The following is a 12688-nucleotide window of genomic DNA, read 5'->3' on the forward strand; positions in this document are numbered from 1 at the left end:
GGGTTTTCTGAGATACTCGGCATCCACTAGGTTAACCCATATGAGGGTAGCTCCATATACTGAAAAAAAATCATACTATTTTTCTTTTCCTGAAGTGAGTGTGTGTGTATGTATGTATGTGTGTGTGTGTGTGTATGTATATAACTTTTTAGTCTCTTTTCTCTCTGTGATATTTTTATATCTAAATTTCTACTCACTTCTTATTTCTGCCACATTATAAAGATCTCTATTAGGAAATCAACTTGAAATTTAAGTTGAACCATCCTCTCATGAGATGATAATAAAATCATGCAAACAAAGGAAACTCCACATGCAGGATTTTAAGGTTTTGTTTGTTTGTTTATTTTTGTACCAGGGATCGAAGAATGTATGTATCTGGGCTGGAAACTGCATGAGCTATGTGACATCACATAGATTTCCAAATGTCCGTCTGACTCATTTCAACTTCCTGCAAAGTCAACATATACACCCCCTACATTGTAGATTTGGGTTGTGGGATGCAGACATTAGTCTTTTGACTTCTGTGAAATTTAAAGCCATCATCAGTATCAGTTTCTTACATATATCACCTATCCTTTCTTTAAATTTGTGTAAGAAGCATCAATTTGCAATGATACAAGGGAAGAACAGGAAATTGTGGGAGAACAAAAGAGTAATATATGTACTTAAGACTGAAAGAAATGAGCTTCTAGACATAAATTTCTGCTGTATGTACTATATGTGGTATGCTCTGCCTCTGTAGAAGGTCCTTAATCTTGAATTATTCTATATTTAGCTCTATAGAAAGGAAAAAATTGACACAAATATGCTAAATCTAGAATATGATGCCTGCCAGTTTATATTTTGTGGATAATATGCTAATTTAAAAAACAAATATTTACTTACTGAGTGATCTTTGCCTTCTATAAACAGTGATTTTTAGAATAATAGTAATGTTAAGAATCAAGTTGTTATTTATGATTCCTGAGATTCCGTCTTCCTATCATTACTACTTTGTCACTCTCTATGTCTATAAAAGTTTGGGCAATTACACTGGGTCAGCTCTGACTTTTAAGTCAAAATTGAGAAGCAGTATAAGATTTTATTAAATCACTTAATAAAAAAATAATGGCATATACTAATTTTAATATTATTATTGATATAGGAATATTCTTTTTTATGATTACTTTGAATAAAAATCCATTTTCTCTGTGTATATATATAAAACATAGAAAAGTCAATTTTTTGAGTTCTTCCCAGATATTACAGAAAAATGTTATTTGCATATTTCATAATATTAAAAGTCGCTTTACTTGTAGGCAGATTCCTAGTCCTCCTCCTCATTCTGTTAATGGAATGAATGAAATTAAAAATATACATCCTCAGTTAAGTGAGCCAAAGAAGGAAATGTTCTTTAGTACTTTTAGTAAAAATATTCTATTCAACAGGCTCAAAATGTCAAATATGTTCATACAGGCTTTATGTTATTGTATAGAGGAAATGTTATTAATTCAAGTTGTACATAGACAATAGATAATTGATTATATTCTAAATTCAGTTCACAAATAAAAGGTTTATTCTTATATTTAATATAAAATTGGCTGATTTTATAAATGAAGCAGTGGTCAAGCTTATCTTTCTCGCTGCGAGAGTTCATTATACGAATATTGCATTGTTAGATATCTTCTATTTACAATTATAGGGTAGCATTTATTTCCAAATTAATCTCAGAGTTTACTGACATGTAGATCCCACAAGTGAATTATTTATATTAATTTATTTAAAATTGTATCATATTAAAAATAAAATGAAAGGTTGCATATTTTCAATTTATATTTTATAGCTGCACATATAGAAAATTGTAAAAAAGTATATATGAGAATTGTAACTATGTTGTAATAGTACACATTTAGAATGTAAGATCTTTTATTTTGACCCAATTTCTCAAACTTCTATGATTTAAATTTATCCACCAAAGTTCATATGTTGGAAATTTAATGCATAATGCAACAATGTTGAGAGCTGAGGCCTTCAAGAACTGATTAGTTCATAGATGCCTTGCACTCATGAGTGGATTAATGGCATTATTGTGGGGCTGAACTAGTTACCAAGGGACTAGATTCTTACTAAAGAATGAGTCTGGCCTCCTTGTGTCTGACTCGCGTTTTTTTTTTGGCCTTTCTACTTTGTGCCATGGGATGATACGGCAAGAGGACTCTCATGAAGTACAGGTTGTTCCATCTTGGACTTCATAGGCTGCTGTGAGAAAGAAATCTCTGCTCTTTATAAATCATTCCATCTCAAGTACTGTACAATAATAACAAAAAACATAATAAGATAACATCTTAGTTTATTTGATTACCATAATGACATCACTGAGCCAGGCTTATTTTAAAAGTCAGTTCAAGAGCATAAATGTCCATTATTGGGTTGGTCCATAGATTCAGTCTCAAGTGAGTGCATACAGTGAATGATCATCAGTGGTAGGTACTTGTCAGAGACACAAGTCAGACTGCACCACAACCATAGCAGTAATAGATGAGTCTTTGTTTAGGTTTGGATATGCTGATCAATTTTCATTTTTCCGCAATTGCTAACACTCCGTGAGTGTCTGTTCTGGTTTGCTTAAATGAAGATATTGCTCACCTCATCTTTAAAAAATACTTGGTTTTACAACTTTGTTTTTCCCAACAAATTTGGAGGTGCCTTATAATTATTTCATTCATGCTGTCAAATCAAAGATACTCATGCATAATGTGACATAAATCTTTCTGTTTATGATGGATTGACAGTGGAATTTTTTTTTAGATTATTAAATCTGGAAAATTTAAGATTAGCTTCAAAATTAATGTCTTTCTTTAGGAAAATTAGTCAGGGTTCTATAAAACTTCCACAGGATTGTACATAGTCATTGATTTTTCCCACAGATTAGTAATGTGATTTACTCTTTTTATATCTATTTAACCACAGATGTTAATAATACTCAAAGTCAATATATGAGGACACATGATTTAGAATATTGCTTTAAAATGAGCACATTCTCAATGGATTTCTGAGAAAATCAAAACTAATTTCTGTCAAGTAAATTCTCACTTATTAATTTAGAAAAGGAGCAGAAGTTTTCTTTTTACTGATTCTTCAGAAATTTTAGTATACTAAATTAAAGTAAACATAAATTAATAAAATATTTTTAAATCTTTTCTTGAAAAAATTAGGTGTTTTAAGAAAAGTGGTAAGATAAAAATAATATAACATCATGTTAAAGTGACCAGTGTGCCTTTTATGAAACACAGCAGTTAGATCCAAAGGGACATATTGAAAAAAACAGAAATAAATGTGTAAAATGTGTATGCTTCGTATTTTGTATATGCAAAATATACAAATATCATTAGATTAAAAAATTAATTTTAAATAAAATATATTTGAAAATATATACCAATGATAGTATTGTCACCCAAATCTTCTATTAAACATATAAAAATATTTAAATACCATATGTTTTTCTCCTTTCAATCCCAAGATATTTATTTTGCTTTAATTGATTATAACCATATTATTAAAATTCAAAAGAAAATTCAATAAAAACAACTTTTCAAAATACATAGAATTTTCTTCTTTATTATATAGAAAGAGAAAACTATTCTCAATTGCATATACCATGGCTCACCATCAATGCAATTTCAAACTGTTTTGTTTGCTGTCTATGTTAGAACATAAGATCATGACATTAAGAAATGAGCACAGTTAACGCATGCATATGTGTTTTCAATATATATGTGTATATATATATATATATACACACACACATATATATGTTTGTATATGTATGATGTATATTTTGTAAATTTGTCTATATGTATGATATATATGTTTATGTAATCTTATGTAAATTCACTGTTTGCACATGCAATTATATGCATATATGTAAATAGAAAAAACAGAATAAAATAGAGTATAGAATTACATATCAAATACCAATCTGTAACTGACCCAATATATAAGAGTTTTCTAGGCTTTCAAAACAATTGTGATTGGGTTTAAGTGACAGTTTAAGTAGGGAAATTTGTTGAACGCATATTCTCAAGAAAAGAAAAGAATAAACTGATATCAAGCTTTGCACAACATGAAAGTATTTGGTGAATGTTAAATACAAAAATTGTCAACAGTTACTGTGATGTGGTTAGGCAGTTTCCCAATAAGTTACCCTCTTTAATTAACTAAAACCAAGCCTGCTCTTCTAGACACTCTGGGATTGACCCTTTGGTGAGGAGAAGAAAAGTGCTCACAACAGGAAACAGATTAAGGAGGATATTGTCAAGAGGGAAAAAGAAATCAAATCAACTAATCGAAGTGTTTATCAGTTTATCAACCCAAGTCTCTCCAGGTGTAAAGGGCAATTGCTCTTAGGCAGGCACTGTTGAGAGAAAAGGATTGTTTTAGTCGAGGGAGATAGTGGGAAGAAGCCCCGCCATGTCTCAGAATATGCTGGGCTTGTGCAGCCATATATCCCGGTGGTATTATTAAACGGGAATATCTGTATGCTGACTCTTTACCCTATTAGACAACATCAACCAATCTTCCAGTATAGCTGTGAAGCTAAGTTATGTTCCAGGAAAATGGAGGACAGGATAAACATTTTAAATCCATTGAATCAATTCTACTGGTTCTATAATGTGAAACAAGTTGATTTGCTATAGACTTGACTGAAACTTTAACATCATTATTTTAGTACAAGTGACAAGTCAATTGTTAAAGTTCTTCAGTTGATAAAGCAGTGATTTTATACCTAAAGACTAGATAGTAATTGGAATAGATTGTTACAGAATATTGTCAAGATAAGAATCAATTTTGAAGTAGGTGTTGGGGAGTTCGATGAGATACAGAGCAAACTGACAATACTGATATATATATACCTTTATCATTTTTATTAGTATGTTTATATATAAGGTTTACATTCCTTTGGGGGATTGATACATGTACATAATATATTTTAATTCATTTCTTCATCCCTTTTCTCTCTCCTACACCTTCCATCTATCTCTTGATTCCCTTCTTTATTTTTGTACATGATTGCAGCACATAATGTTTATGCTTCTTGTGTGGAATTGGCTATATGCACATAATACATTTAACTCCTTTTTTCACCCTCTTTTCCTCCCCTCCTTCTCTCTTCCATCCATCTCTTTATTTTTTATCAGTTTTTAAATGTAGTAAACAGAGCCCTGGATGAACAGAGTTGTAGCAGTGGAGCATAAACAGAACGTAGAATATTTTGAAAACTAGAGACACGAAGAGAAATATCATCCACTAGGATCCGTGTTGTCTGTCTAAACCTGAATACATGCAGACCTTTAACCTAATTCTTGATTTTTCAACCGTATAGTTGGCATGCTTCATTTCTCTGAGCTCCTGCACTCTGCTCTTGAGAACATCCTATATCTACCTCTAATGATCCCCCCCATGTCTCTTAAAAATGTACAATTGCCATCCAAATTGGTTGGATCTGAATTAGTTCAATGTATTACAAAAGCCTTCGGGTAGTTTTTTACTGTTCTAATATCAATCATTAAATCTACTCAGAAAGCTTGAAGCTAATCAATACTTAGGAAATTCACATCTTGCTTTGTATAAAAAATCAGTATCTCTGTAACAGTGTCAGAGGGGAGAACCATGTTACAGTTAGAATGAAACTGAGATCTCTGAATGCTCCATTATTGAATCAAATTTAGCAATAGAACCACAGAGTCTTGTGAAATTCCATGAAGAGAAATCAGTGCCCTGGAAGAAACTGAAAATGTGCAATCATTGAATAGCTTCTCCATGTTTGGCAACAAAAAGCAATGGTGGCCAACAATGAAATAAAGGGAGACCATGAAATTAAAATCATGAATAAATGGAGAAATAACCTGGACTTAATAGGTGACAGTAAAATGTGGTCTTAACATCTTTATATAAACACAACTGTCAAAGTTTTATTTTAATTTAATCTTATTATTAATAAGCTTTGTCATTCACGAGTACTTGATTTAATTTTTTTATTATTCAACCTGTCGGATTTTAAAATTTAATTTATTATTATAAGCCTTCATAAAAAAACAGAATTTTCAGTAGACTACGAGGAAACCCTGAAATGTTACTAGAAATCTCTGCTGTAGTCTATAGTGTCCTGCTCAGTGTATGATACAAGCCTGAGAAAACAAATACTAAAATACAGAACTAAGAGAGACAGAAACTGGGGACCCAGGATGGCCAATGCTGTTTCATTAGCAAAGGTGCTGACCAGTCCAGGCCTGAGATTTTCATAAGTAACCAACTGAGGTAAAGGCAGGCTATATGTGAAGGTGGCACTATGTGCAAAGATGTGCAATTGTTCAGTTTCTATGGAACTTAATGGAAATAAGAGACCCATAAAGGACAAGACAAAGCATTCTCAAATTAGGAACAAAATAGACAAATATAAGGTTGTAATTAGAACATCATGCATCTAGTTAAGAAGGTTGGAATTGTGGGAACGGAATTTGGCTCTAAGTTACTCTGACCTGAGCATGTAGACCTCAGTCAGACTCACGTCTATGAACAAGCCGATTGCAGGGTTAACTCTTTATCGCTTTCACTGCTTACAGCCTTCTTTGGAAATCCTCAGTATTGTGGGTCTCCCACCGTAGACCATTATTTTCTTCTAGGACTTTGGAAGTACAATCAACCTATTTAATGGCTACAGTTATTGCTACAAAAATGTTAAAGTTGGTTTAATTCCTGATTATATGAAAAGTAATGCTTTGTTCCGCACCAGTCTCATTCTTTTCATATCCCACCAGCTACAGTACACTGGAATTTTATCATCATGTTTCTAGAAACAAATTTATTTGTATTCATTCTATATTGGATCTGCTGGGATAGTGGGAATAATCACTTGATATTTGTATCAATTCTCAAAAATTAACAGAATTCTCCATTCAATGTATTGTTACGTCTTTTGCTCTCCCTTTTAGAACACACCTTTTCTCTTTTTTACTCTTGCTATCTCCAATATTATTTTGACAACCAATAATTTTAAATTCTCTGCCCAACTGAGTTTAATTCAGTATTGCATGCATTTTAATCTCCAAATTCTTTTTTTTATTAGATTTTTTCCCCCTGGTTCAGTTTCAAGTTGACATTTTGAAAACTTAGCCTCAAGAATCATTGTTTTTACTGTATACAGAATACCTTCTTCCAATGTTTGGTTAGTAATTTTATCTTAGTAATATAATTAAATAAAAAAGAAATTATTTTAAGGCTAAGCTAAAAGTGGTTTCTTCCAGAATGTGGACAGATTCTTGTGAAGCACCGTGAAAGCTCTCAGCTGGCCCCACACACAAAAAAAATATTAGGAGCCCTGACAGCAACAACAATAATGATTTAATAATATACTACAGGACTAGACACAAAATGTAAAGTAATAATATCTAAAGAAGAAAATTTAAGAAAAAAAGTTGTTATCTTCAAATTGGTGCAAATCATTAATAATAAAAATGGTGTGGTGACGCACAGCTGTAATCCAGCACTTGGGAAGCTGAACCATGAAAATTGCCATGAATTCAAGGCCAGGCAGAGCTCCATAGCAAGACCCTGTCTCAAAAAAATTAAAATCGTAAATTATAGTATTCAAGTAATGCACAAGCTGTGAGTAAGATTAAAATCTTTACAAATAACATATCTTATTAAGGATTTGTTTTATGAATATAAACCTAAATTCAACAGGAAGAAAATAAGGTACTCAATCCAAAATGAACAAATGACATACCTGTCAACAAGTGACAAGGTACTTCAACAAAAACCGGCTGATTAAATGCATATGAAAACAACTTCAGCATCATTTGACTCTAGGAAGTATAAATACAAACTGCAGTGTGATACCATTATATACCACTATGATGAACAAAATCAAAGAAAACCAACAGTGCAAACGGCTCATAAGGTAGGGAAGAAACAAGAACTCCTTCATTATTAGTGGGCATGAAAGAGTGGACAGTCATTTTGAAAGTCATTTCAATGGTTTATTTTACATACAAGTGATTATATTTACAAACCCAACTCCATGGATGTGCTTCTCGATATTTAATAAAATTTACAGAAATTTACTTTCACTGAAAAACCTGTATGTACATATTTAGAAATATTTAATTTTTCATACTTCCCCCAGATTGGTAGTAGCCAATATGTTCTTATTCTTTTCATCTATTCAATGAGAAATCGTTCATTAGTAAGAGAAAATTTTCCTATTAATGACACAGTGAAAGCATCCTATGCACATCTCTAAATGAAAGAAACCACACCAAATACTCAATTCATTATGTTTTTCTGCTTCTATTATGATTTGGAAAAGATAAAATTATAGGGGCTGGAAAAAAATGTGTGGCTGCTAGACATGTGGAGACCAGAGAGTGGATGAATACAGAGAGGAAACAGTGAGTATGCAATGTTGATTGAATATTTGTTGTAATATTATAGGGATGAGTACATGGTACATCGCATTTTCTATAACCTACAGAACTCAGAACTTCAATAAGTTCATTTAGGATCAGTAAAAAAAAATAAACCAATAACTTAATTAACCTCAAGAAGTAATTCAAGCTATGAAAAAAAAATAGTACTGTCAACTTTAAAATAAACATAGAGCATGATTTCATTAAACATTAAATAAAAAAGGGACTAACCCAGATAACTTTGAGGAGTGGTATTCTGACTGAAACCTGTAAGGCCAAGGACAAAATGAACTCTACATAAATTTTATTTTAATGTAGGTGGTGTACTGTGCTGATGTTGAAGAAATAAATATCATTCGTGGATAGTGGGAACCAGGATTCTTATTGTTGGACTGGGAAATTACAGACAGGACAAGAGAAAATCCCAGAGCAAAGCATATATTTCCATGTTAGGGCCAGAGACATCAAATTAGCTTAATATTAATACAAGCGAATAGACATGGGGAGATACATATGTATGAATACAAAAGCTGCCTTGTATGTATATATTTCCTGATTCATTCTGCTGAGAGGGCTTTGAATGTTATGTTTCACAGTGGGAAAGAGCAAAGCTAATATTCACATCTCAGATAAAGAGAACAGGAATATTTAAAGATATGGCTAATTTGGGGGTGACAGCAAGGAAAATATAATACTATAAACTCATACTCTTTGTGGATATAACACAAATTACTCGTTAGTTCCCAAGTGAAATGAAAAAAAAATCCAATTAATTGAATAATGTAGCTCTAGATTTTTAAGTCACAGTACAAAATGAATACATGTGCTCATATACTATAATTATAAAGTTATTAAATAAATGAGTGAGCAAGAAAAGATAAACCTTCCTTATGATATAATTCTACATTATTTATGTAGATAATATCTCTAAGAAGTAGAATTTAATTTTCATTCACCCTTTGCTGACTAGATTGGTGACTGAATTTCAAAGAAAATGTAACAAGGAGGAGAAACTGAGTAAACACTGCCTTGTGCAATGACTCAGGCTGACATCTGCAGTGGTTAACCAGGGTGACAGAATTTTCTCTCTGATATCAGGTGACAAGGGCATGGCACATCTAGAGCACAATTTCCATGAAGTATAACCCGCATCTGAGTATTGAAAATATTTGAAAAAATCAAGTCGAGGAAAATTGAATACTGTACTTCATAAACATACCAAAAAACTGTCATTTTCAATGAAAATGAAGACCTTTCTCCCAAAAAGACAATTCTTGGTCTTTAATGCATAGCTAGATGTCTGAGCATATTAAAGCTTGTAGCCTATAATTTCACATAAGGAAAACAGGAAAACAGATGAAAGAAATCTAAGCTTACTAAATGCAATATATTATATGATCTGACTAAATTATACATGCTATATGAGACATTCTGAAATTGTAGGTATAATGATATTTCAATTACATGTCAATATATATTTATCTTTAAAGAAATTGAGAATACTAAAATATTATTATTAAAAATAATTTCACATATCTTTACAGATATTTCCTTTGGAAAAAATTACTTAAGAAGTAATAATGATCCAATAATTAAAGGATATATATTTTTGTTTATTAAAAAATATTTAATGAGGGATCAATAATTTATTGTTAACTTTTAAATACTACACACTTTCATAGCTCATCAATAAATTGTATATATATATAGATAAGTATATATATATATCTATATATATTCATTATCTTTCCAATGTTTAAGAAAATACATTTTGGGATTTTTTTTAGCTGTTTATTCTCATTATGAAAGAAATAACTAGTAATAGAAAGCTAGCAAGTATTAAGTTTCTTATAATTTATATATAAAATGACCCTCAAATATGTCATATGTTCAAAGCCAGAGGCTTCCAAAACAGACTGGATCATGGGAGAATACAATCATCACTGGATTAATTAATTGACCCAAAATCTACTCAGCAGTACCTGTGTACCCAGCCCTGGGGTATTCTTTCTTGTTTTAATAAAGAGATGTCTTCCAGTCTACATTGGAGAACATAGTAAAGTAATAAGCTTGTGGTTTTCCAATTTAAGTCCTGTTTTTGTATCACCTTTGTCTGCCCACATCCTGTATTAAAAAAAAAAAGCCATATTCTTTCATCTCTTCCTTATTATCATCATTCTTAAGTTTCAAGCAATCATCCCAGTAATATATTAAACTAGACCTTCAAACACTTGCTAAGATGACAGAACTTGACCATGCAGGAGATATTCCATGTAAATAAAATCTCCATTTTTAATATTATTATATTCTTGGTAAATTCTTCTTGACGGTAGCTGATGTTCATAATAGTCATTGGTATTTTTGGCTTCTGGTTTGTACTTAAGCACAACAATCTATTTGTAAACTTTTAATTGAAGATTTTAATATATAACAGACATTTCTTCCTATTTATTATTATTATTACTATTTTTAAATCCTGGGTAGTGGCTTCCCTAGGAACAAAATGGCAGATCAATGAATCTTCTAATGAGAACAAAAATTAAGTCAAATTCTCAGAATATACCTCAGCTTAGAATTTTGTATGATTTCTAGGTGGCTGTTCCCCAAGGGCAGCATCTTGATATTTTTAGCCAGGAAACTGCAGGCAACCCATGGAGTCGCATCATCAAGGAGCTGAATTTCTCTATTCCAGGACGTAGGGTCTGGTTTTATGTCCATCAGAATCTGAAATTTGGAGCTTAGTTGTGAAACTGGTGTTGATTGTGACAGTTGGACCCTGAATGTCATTTTGAGGACAGTCTATCCTTCAGTTTAGAAGAATAGGATTTATTTTGTATGAGGGTTTTGTCTGGATTTAAGGAAAGGGAAGTTTGCTCTGCTCTGTGGCGTATTCCTTCTGGGTTTTGTAATGTGAGCTGTTTTCCCCGTGTCTTAATATCCATGATGTCTATTACACTCATATGTTTTGAAGGCTGCAGATATTATGAATTAATGTTTTCCTTTCTCTTAAGTGGCATCACAAGCCACCTATTTGAAAACTTGAATAACTAATGATAATGAAGCATACTGTGGTTAGTATAAGCCCCATAGCTAACAGTGATGGAATTTTTCTTGCTATCTGATAAAATTCCTGAATTCCAATATTAATATCCTGGTTGTCACCTTCAACAGCAATGACCTAGGTTGTATTTACTTAAATTTAGCATTAAGTCAAGGATTTCACTGCAAGTGCTATATTGGGAGGGCTGTTCTAATGCTACCAAAATAAATAGGGGAAAGTGAGAGAGAATCAATGAAATAAATAATATTGGTTCTATTATTATAGTGTTCTCACAACTAGTTTCAGCATTCTTTCTTTACAGAGACTTTCTGAGATTCTATGCTAATTATATTTGACTTGTTCTTAAAAAGATTGAAGGATGGAATGCATGCAATATATTTCATCTTACATTGTTTGAAGGTTAGTTATAGGCTCTTAAATCTCTGGCACTTTAACTGTCAATAATATCAATGAAAGAATCAGTTATGGATACTAAATCAAGCGTATTAACAAAATGTTTAGTATAGCGCTTGTCTTATATCATATGGCATTAATGATAAGGTTAGTTATTTGATACCAATTTAAAGCTCAAACATTTGGTAATCATGAGTGTTTTAATATGATCATATATTCATAACCCCTTGCTCTTTAAACTACATTCCACAGGAGCTTGAAAGAAGTCTCTTGGCGTTGATCTGTGTTGCAAACAACATCATCAAATAATATTTTGAAATTAAAGTTAACTTTTTACAAATTTAGAAAATATGCTTGAAATAACTAGATTTTTAAAAACTTTATGTAGACTTCAAAAAGGAAGAATAGTACACATATTTTAATCTTAAAACAACAAATGATATTTGTTCAACAGTTTAACATCTTGTGTGCCAAAGTTTGCCTCTAGGTATCTTATGACTCACTGAAAACAAGTCTCTCTCTCTCTCTCTCTCTCTCTCCCTCTTTATCCCCCCTCAAATTTTTTCTGCAGATTGTCAGAGTTAATCTTTCTCCCAGAGCTGTAATCTACACATACTCGAAATAGTGGACCCCAAATCTCAGTTTGCCAGAGTAGCCTAAAAAAAATCCTTCCTGCAATTGGAACACCAATGTTTTTGCTCATCTGCTATGCACTCTACATTATGTTAGTTGATGCCTGTTTATATTTTGGAGGGGATGTACTTAATGTGAAAATTCTTTTATGTGA

Source organism: Fukomys damarensis, unplaced genomic scaffold, assembly GCF_012274545.1.
Source record: "Fukomys damarensis isolate Sample0158 unplaced genomic scaffold, DMR_v1.0_HiC HiC_scaffold_1, whole genome shotgun sequence".
Taxonomy (NCBI): domain Eukaryota; kingdom Metazoa; phylum Chordata; class Mammalia; order Rodentia; family Bathyergidae; genus Fukomys; species Fukomys damarensis.